This window comes from Pectinophora gossypiella, unplaced genomic scaffold (genome assembly GCF_024362695.1).
Source record: "Pectinophora gossypiella unplaced genomic scaffold, ilPecGoss1.1 Pgos_64, whole genome shotgun sequence".
Lineage (NCBI taxonomy): Eukaryota > Metazoa > Arthropoda > Insecta > Lepidoptera > Gelechiidae > Pectinophora > Pectinophora gossypiella.
In genome coordinates, this window is record NW_026063274.1 from 142840 (window position 1) to 151468 (window position 8629).

Genomic DNA, 8629 nt, shown 5'->3' on the forward strand with positions numbered 1-8629 from the left:
AAACTCGATCTTAAATAGTGATGTTTCTGAATGTCACTCAATGTGGGCTCGTTGTCGATTAATGATTTAAATAAATCCTTGAAATGAATCCAATTACGATAGTTTCCTGAGAAAACCGGAAGACTGATAGGCGGTAGCCGTATTGACGATACCGAAGAAACTACTGACTCTTTATCGATTGTATGTGACGTTCCAGGTTTATTAAATGAAATAGCTTCCTTTAATGTTTCTTTAAATTCTACGTACTTGTCTTCGATTCCATTATATAATTCCTTAAGTGTTTTGCTTTCTTCCTTACTTTATGTTTGCTTTAATAACCTAGTGTATTCACTTGTGTATTTCTCCCAATATTCTTCTAACAGTTCCAACCTTGTTTCTAAATAACTAAGTTTATGTCGAGACACAGGAGTCTTTTTAAAGTTACTTAATAGTCTTTCTATTTTTTCTTGAAGACCCAATAATATATCACCCATTTTGTACTAAGTTAAATAAACCAACACTTGTAGAATTTTTAGAGTTAAAACTTGTTCAAATTATTCTAAGTCCCATAATCAGTGAAAAGTACAAGTCCCGTAATCAATAAAAAGTTAAAGTCCAATTTTGCTAATTATTCTAAGTGTCCACAACGTACATTTTTCTAAGTTCTTTTTCACCAGTAATTTGTCTAAGTATCACTTCACACGTTTTTTTTAAGTTTATTTATTTATTTTCACTTCGACTTGTATGTAATATCCACAGATCACTATCCACTATATCCGGCTCGAAGGACCATAATGTTCACTACACTGTCACTCACTAAATGAAACACTGATTTCTTCAAAAAAACTGCATTTATTGCCGGTTGCTTCTTCTCGACGTCCTCGGGGCTATGCCCCCTTGACGTGGCCTCAGTCGCCGCCCGCAGAAACGGGCATGGCACGTGGGTGGGACACGGCGGGCGATGGTCGCCCCTCCGTGAGCCCGATGGTGAATCTTGTCCGAGGTGCCGCCAGCGAGGTCGAGCACACCGGGTGGTTCCCCGTTGGGGGAGGCCCAGAGAGCGCCCGTCAGCTGGCGGTGGTGTCTTGTCCGGTGAGCTGCTCCGTCGCCGGGGCAGCTGGTGTCGAGTCGGCTGGAGGGGGGGAGAGGACTTCTTCCACTGCCACTGGAAGCGTCAACTCATCCCCCGGGGGTGTGGCCACGATCCTAACTACTCGACGGGGAGTAGTGGATGTGGGCAGCCCCGGTCCAGTCCGATGGAGATGGTCAGTGCCCACCGGTGAGTTGGCCCAGCAGTGACGCCAGGCCTCCCACGATGATGGGCACAGGGTCAGTCCGGGAACGTATGGCGGCCAGTACGTTGTGGAGCAGCTGAATAGTCTGCTCCAGTATTTCCAGCTTCTCGCTGGAGGGGGCCGGTGGTATCTCCGCGCGGGGCTTCGCCTTCTTCCCCTTGGTAGGGGCGGCGACCGCTTGGTTCGGCGTCGGAGTTGGCGCTGGCTGCTGCTCGACGATGGTGGTGGCAGTGGGGGCCGGTTTTGCCCTCTTGCGGATGCGCTTAGGTCTCTGCGGCTTGGGCCCGGCTGGGCCGTTCGCCGTGGCCATAAGCGAGCTCCGCGCGGTCGGCTCGATGTTGGGGTCCACAATGGAGGCTGCTGGTGGAGCGGCTCTTCTTGCGCCGGTCATGGGCGCCGCACCCGCCTTGGTGTTACGCAGCTCGCGTAACTTGACCGGGCAGGAGGAGCTGCATTTATTGCTCAGTTGTTGTCTTCTCGACGTCCGCGAAGCGGACGTCGGGGAGGCACCCTCGGGGCTTAGCCCCTTTGGTGCGGTAGCTCTCGCCGCCCGCTAAAACGGGCGGGGCACGGGGGCGGGCTACGGCGGGCGAGTTTCGCGCCTCCAAAGGCCCAATCTCTTGTCCGGGGTGGTACCGCCGGCGAGTCAGCCCACCGGGTGAGACCCTGTTGAGGGAGGCCCAGTGAGCGACTCCAGCCAGGCGGTACGTGTCTCGTCATAGTAGGTGGCCGGCGAGCTTGACCCGAAGTTTCCAGGTCAGCTCGAGCCGGCGGGGTCAGTCCGGTGAGGTCAGTCCGATGAGTCCGCCGGCAAGGTCGAAACCGTCAACAATGACGGTTGCCCTCAAACCGGCGGCTTGGGTCAGTCCGTTGCTGGGTAGGTATCCTCGTCGAGCTCCTCCACATCAGCCAGCTCGCGAGGATACGGCTTCCAGTCCGGGGGGCGCGCGTGGTATGGAGCCAGATTTCGTAGGTGCACGAAATCTGACTCGTCCGCGCGCGCGAACATCCCAGTCGAGAGCCTGGAGATAAACTCATCCAAGGTCTCGACTTTTAGGTCCCTCCGAATTACTTCGTTGCGGACGAATCTCGGCGCGTCCGCGATGGTGCGCAACGCCTTGGACTGCTGTGCCCGCAGTCTTTGGCGATGGGTCTCAGAGACCAATGCGTACCACGCGGGGGCGGCATAGGTAAGCCGTGTCCTAATGTACGCCTTATACACGCCGAGCTTCATGCGCAACGGGAGACTCGAGCAAAGAATGGGGCGGAGCAGAGCAGTGGCAGCACCTGCCTGTCCGATCACATTCCTCGCATGCTGGGCCATGGTGAGGTGGCGGTCTATGGTCACACCCAGGTATTTAGCCTGCGAGGACCACCCGATCTCCTCACCATGCAGCGTCAGATTCGGAGGGTGTAGCCGACCACGTCCCACAGTGATCGCTTGGGTTTTCCCCACGTTCACCGTCAATCTCCACTTTGCCAGCCAGGCAGGGAGGGCATCCAAGGTTCGCTGCATCTTCTTCGCAGCGTGCTTGGCGTTCAAGGACGTCGCGAAGAAGGCAGCGTCATCGGCGTAAAGCGCCAGCTTGGACCCTCCCTCCACGGGGATGTCATCCGTGTACCTGGCGTAGCAAACCGGAGATAGGCAGCTACCCTGGGAAACTCCCGCAGCGATCCTTCGGACTTGGGAGAGGGCGCCTTCCACTGCCACCTGGAAGCGCCTATTCTCTAAAAAGGTGGCCACAGTCTTAACGACTCGACGTGGAGTCGTAGACGTGGACAGCTTATATACCAAGCCCGGGTACCATACGCGATCGAACGCCTTCTCCATATCCAAGAATACCGCTACGGTGGTCTCCCTCTTGTTGAGGGCCGCCGTCATATCGTGCAGTACCCTTGTCAGTTGAAGGGTCGTGGAATGTTCGGCTCGAAAGCCGAATTGTTTCTCGCGTGGCATGATGTGTGGGATCATGTGACGCAGAAGAAGTCTCTCAAACACCTTGCTGATGTTCGGTAGCAAGGGATTGGCCGATAGCTCTCAGGCTTCAGGATATTCTTCCCGGGCTTGGGGAGCATGATAACTCGCCCAAGCTTCCAGAAATCCGGAAAGTGCCCCGTCCGCGTGATGCCATTAAAAATGCGCGTCACCGCTGCGACTGAACGCGGTGGAAGGTGACGCAGCATTTCGTTGGTAATGCCATCCGGGCCGGGGGCCTTCCGGAGCGGAGTCCGTCTTAGCGCCCGGAGCACCTGTCCGGGCGTAAAGACGACGGGATCCTCATCAGGGGCTATCGGCTGACCGAAATAGCCCGCTAGATTTCGGGAGACTTCTTCTTCGTCATGGTCGGCGCCTGGGTTCGGCCGAAATTGGCTCTCCAAACACTCAGCGAAGATTTCCGCTCGATCCTCAGCTCTAAAACGGGGTGTCCCGTCCTCAGCGAGGAGAGGTCGCACTGGTGTCGGCTTCCCGGAGAGCTGTCGACACAGTCTATGGATGCCGGTCCAATCCTCGCCGGCTGAGTCGATAGTGTGTTGCCAAGAGTCGGCGGAGGCACTATCGAGCGCGGCCGAGATCTTCTCGGCCAACGCATTCAGCCGGGACTTCATGGTAGGGCAACGCGTGGTATTCCACTGCTTGCGGAGTCGCCTCTTTTCCGCGAGCATATTCGCAATATGCTTCGGCGTGGGAGGAGCGGCTCCCGGTTTGGGAGCTTCGAGCGCGGCATGTTGCAGTGCCCGCTGGACTGTAGAGGCGAACTCGGTTGCCAACTCGTCGACATCCGTGGGGGTCGAGACTGGTCGCATGGGAGTGTTCTCTACCATGTACTGGCCGAATTTATCCCAGGAGTACTTCCGCCGCGGCGGCAGCAGCCTCGTCCTGGTAGGATGGTTTGAAATGACCATCAGGACTGGTTGATGGTCGGAGCCTGTGTGATAGTCTAACGTCTCAACGGTGGGATCGGGCCGGAGCCCCTTGACCACCGCGAGGTCTATCACGTCTGGGAGATGAGCGGGGTTGTGCGGGTAGTGGGTCGGGGTCTCCGGCCCCAGAACCACATACCCGCCCCCGTTGGCGTCATCGAACAGACGTCGTCCATTTGGACAGGTCCACGTGGAATTCCAACCAACGTGCTTGCAGTTCCAGTCACCGGCCGCGATCGTTGGCCCCGGGCTGTCCAGAATTTTCTGAACGTCCGCGAGGACAAGGCGCGCCGCCGGCGGCTTATACACCGCAAACACACGTGTTGGGACGTCTCCGAGAGCGATCTCCACTCCCAGGGCGTAGATCGACTGAAGACCAGCGATAGGTGGCAGAGGCTGGTGCACCAACCTTCTTCTTACCAGGACGGCTAGGCCTCTATAGGCCTGACCGAGGTCACTGAGCTCGTCCTTCCGGTATACGAAGAAGTTGGGGATCTTCAGTCGGTCTGCGCCTCTCAGCTTGGTCTCTGAGATCAGGGCGACATCAATGTTCTGCTCCCTCAAGAGAACACGTAGAAGACCTATCTTTCTAGACAGGCCTTCGGCGTTCCAATGAAGGATTCTTAACGACATAAATTTTATGCCGTTAACAACCTCTTCATCCCGTCCAAAAGCACTGTAACAGGATCGAGATCCTGCTCCAGTGCCTTCAGGACATCTTGGAGTACCCCCATGGCGACCAGTAGTGCCGCCTTCTTGGCGGCGGCTAGATCGCCAGTTCCGGCCGACTTCCCCTTCCCCTGGCTTGGGGCGGGGGGTCGGATGGAGGGGGTTGTCTTAGGAGCAGACGATGTCGCCGGCTCCTTAGGCTGCTGTCGCGGCGGGATTTGGGGCAAGGAGGGATCTTTTCCTCCCCTGCCGCGCCTCCTCTTACGCCGCTTCGTGGGGCCACTCTTCGGGCCGTTGGCCGCCGCCATGAGCGACCCCTGGGCGTTCGACTCGCCTGTGGGCGCGACCAAGACCTTCTTGGTCGTTTGCCCCGAGGAGGTGCGGGCTGTGGTTCCGGCCTTCTTGTTGCGCGCCTCGCGCACGAAGGCCGGGCAGGCCACATGGTTGGCGGGATGTGGCCCACCACAGTTGGCGCAGGTCGCCGGTTGCTCCCTTGGTCTGGGGCAGTCCCTGGCCGCGTGTTCCTCCCCGCACCGCACACACGCAATCTTGCGGTGGCACTTGTGCGAGGAGTGGCGGAACTGCTGGCACCGGTGGCACTGCGCCGGTCCCTTTTTGCCCCGCCAGGCCTCTATTATCACCCCGGGCACGTTAAGGAGTTCCGTGACTCCATAAATGCCCGGGATGGTCGCAGAGTTACGCTCGAGCTGGGCATGGTATATACACCCGGGTCGTCCGAAACGCGCCTGGATGGCGCGCACGAACTCAGGGGTGTACCCGAGTCGGCGTAACTCGGCCTCAATGAGGGCTGGGTCGGTGTCGACCGGCAGCCCTCGGATGGCAACCTTGAGGTTGCGCTCCGCCGGAAGGGAGTAGGAGAACCACGATATCGTGGTCTCCTTTTCCAGGGCCATCAGGTAGGACTGAATGGTCCTGTACTCCTCCCCTGTGCGCGGTATAAAGCGTACCCCCCGCCCGTATGGACGGGCGTTAGGGGGGTGTCCGAGCTTCTCCCGGAGGGCTCGGAAGTGCCGAGCCCAGTCCGGGAGTACTTCCACCACCAAAGGGGGGTAACGCTCTCGCTTCGGCGGAGCAGGCTGCGACGCGGGCTTGGCCTGGAGCGGGGAATGTGCGTCCCGCTGTGGTGTCGTCGAGGCCGCAGCCGCGTACGACGGCTGCGTGTCCATCGCCTCCGGCGACTGACGTGGCGCCGGCGTGGGCGCGACCTGTCTCAACCCTCCTCGGAACGGGGGGGGAGACACGGCTCCGCGCACCGGCAGTCGAAGGGCATGCCTGCCCTCTCCCGAAGACGGGGACTGGGACTGGGCGGCGAGCACCTTGGCCGGTGGCGGGGACGTCGAGCGGGCCGGGGAGCGGCTCGCGCGAGAGGGGCGCTGCGGCAACGGGGCCGCTGCTAAGTGCAGCGGCGGCGCTGTCCGGCGCGGCGGCGGCGATGGCGGTCCCAGCTCCGGCATGGAGAGGGACGGCCCCGGTGACGGGGGGCCCTCGCCCGCAGGGGCGAGGGGCGCGTCGAAGTACGTCTCCCCCGCCCCCGGCGTGGAGGGGGGAGGGACGCACTGCGTCACGCGCGGGTTGGCGCAGTGACGCCAGGGTCTCCCGCAGGTGCGGAATCCCAAGTAGGGAAGCCGCCGCGCTCCTGCGGAAGACCCTGGGGTGCTTAGGGCGCCGTTTGGAGAGGGAGGGGGGCGGCATGACCCCCCACCATCCCAATTGACGATTCACCCGGCGGCGGAGTCAGAACTCCTTTCCCGCCGGGGAAACAACCGGGGGACACCTGGCGCACCAGGCGTCCCCAGCCCGCTGGGCAAAGACCTCTCGACCTCTCGGAAGCCGACCGACACCCAATCTTACTCGTGCCAGGCAATCGCTCCCGCCAGCTTCCCTCCCGGCCTAACCACACCCGGCAGACCAGTGCCGAAGTGTGGGGTTCCGGGAGCTCACCGGCACTTAGTCGCGACCACCTGTCGCGGGTCGGGGGCCGAGCCGGACCTAGCGAGCCCTAACCTCGGACTTTGCCGAGGGGTTTCGGAAGGGGGGAGATGTCCGCCACTTCCACGAACACTGGGTACGAGCGTGCGCAGACAGCAGAAGTGCGTGCGGAAATGCAACTCCGACTGTCCCGCATTTATTGCAGTCGGTTGCTTCTTCTCGTCGCGGGCGAAGCCCGTGGCGGGGAGACGTCCTCGGGGCTATGCCCCCTTGACGTGGCCTCAGTCGCCGCCCGCAGAAACGGGCGTGGCACGTGGGTGGGACACGGCGGGCGATGATCGCCCCTCCGTGAGCCCGATGGTGAGTCTTGTCCGAGGTGCCGCCAGCGAGGTCGAGCCCACCGGGTGGTTCCCCGTTGGGGGAGGCCCAGTGAGCGCCCGTCAGCTGGCGGTGGTGTCGATCCGGTGAAGCTGCTCCGTCGCCGGGGCAGCTGGTGTCAGTTGGGCTGGAGGGGGGGAGAGGGCTGCTTCCACTGCCACTGGAAGCGTCAACTCATCCCCCGGGGGGTGGCCACGATCCTAACTACTCGACGAGGAGTAGTGGATGTGGGCAGCCCCGGTCCAGTCCGGTGTTGGTGTTCAGTGCCCACCGGTGAGTTGGCCCAGCAGTGATGCCAGGCCTCCCACGATGATGGGCACAGGGTCAATCCGGGAACGTATGGCGGCCAGTACGTTGTGGAGCAGCTGGATAGTCTGCTTTATTTATTTATTTATTTATTTAATTTATTTAATGTTCGGAGAAACAACAGCTATAATTAATTTAGTAGCAACTTATGGTAAAAACAGAAAGCCAATTATAGTTCCTCGCAGATAGCAAATTGAAAAAAAAAAAAACAAAAAGGTTTGCACTAATGCACATTACACTAGGCATAATAACAAAGTCAGCAGTTAACCATTACTGTCTCAAAAACACAAAATGTACAAAAAGGCTACACTCACAATGCACGCGTCATTCAACCTAGATACACTACTATTTATTCTATGCTACAGGTTAAAGAATTGCTTGCTAATCTCACGTCTCGCTGCCTCACAACCAGTGTTGAACAAATCCAATTCAGTTGTAGCGCATAGGTTATTAAAACTATTTGCGGCTCGCCAAATATAAGTATTCTGTCGATAGTTAGTAGTAGCGCGCGGAAGAAAAATCAAATTATTGTGACGCAGACTTCTATAAGGGGGCTTAATATATATTTTTGATAGCAGGCTTGGACAATCAACAACACCAGTAGTTATTTTTAACAAGTAAATCAAGTCTGCTATTTCCCGTCGTTTCTCGAGAGGGAGCAAATGAAATCTCCTGCACATATCCAAATACATACTAGATGAATATCGCTGTTTAAACCGGTAGCAAACATAACGCACAAACTTCTTTTGTATGTTCTCAATTTGATGGATGTATTTTTGGTACATAGGATTCCAGATCTGCGACGCATACTCCAAGTTACTGCGCACAAAGGTACAGTACAGTATCTTAAACGTTTTAATTTTGACGAAGTCTTTTGATGAACGCATCACAAACCCAAGTGCTTTATACGCCTTAGCAGTAATTTTCTCAATGTGGGCGTCAAACATCAGCTTACTGTCGTGAAACACTCCAAGATCTCGTACTAGCTTGTTTCTCTCAAGAATTTCACCCTTAAGAGTGTAGTGGAAATTAATTGGGATATGTTTGCGAGTATATGTTACTATACTACACTTAACAGGATTCAAGTCGAGCAGATGATTTGAACAGTAATCCTCCAAACGAGAAAGATC

The 8629-nt window shown here is 57.2% G+C and overlaps 1 long non-coding RNA gene across 1 annotated transcript; it reads left to right on the forward strand.

The window, feature by feature from the left end:
* Positions 1 to 913: 913 nt before the first annotated feature.
* On the forward strand, positions 914 to 7271 carry LOC126381579 (uncharacterized). Its single transcript, XR_007568881.1, has 2 exons — positions 914 to 982; positions 7192 to 7271. It is a non-coding gene; the product is annotated as an uncharacterized LOC126381579 (long non-coding RNA).
* Positions 7272 to 8629: the final 1358 nt, after the last annotated feature.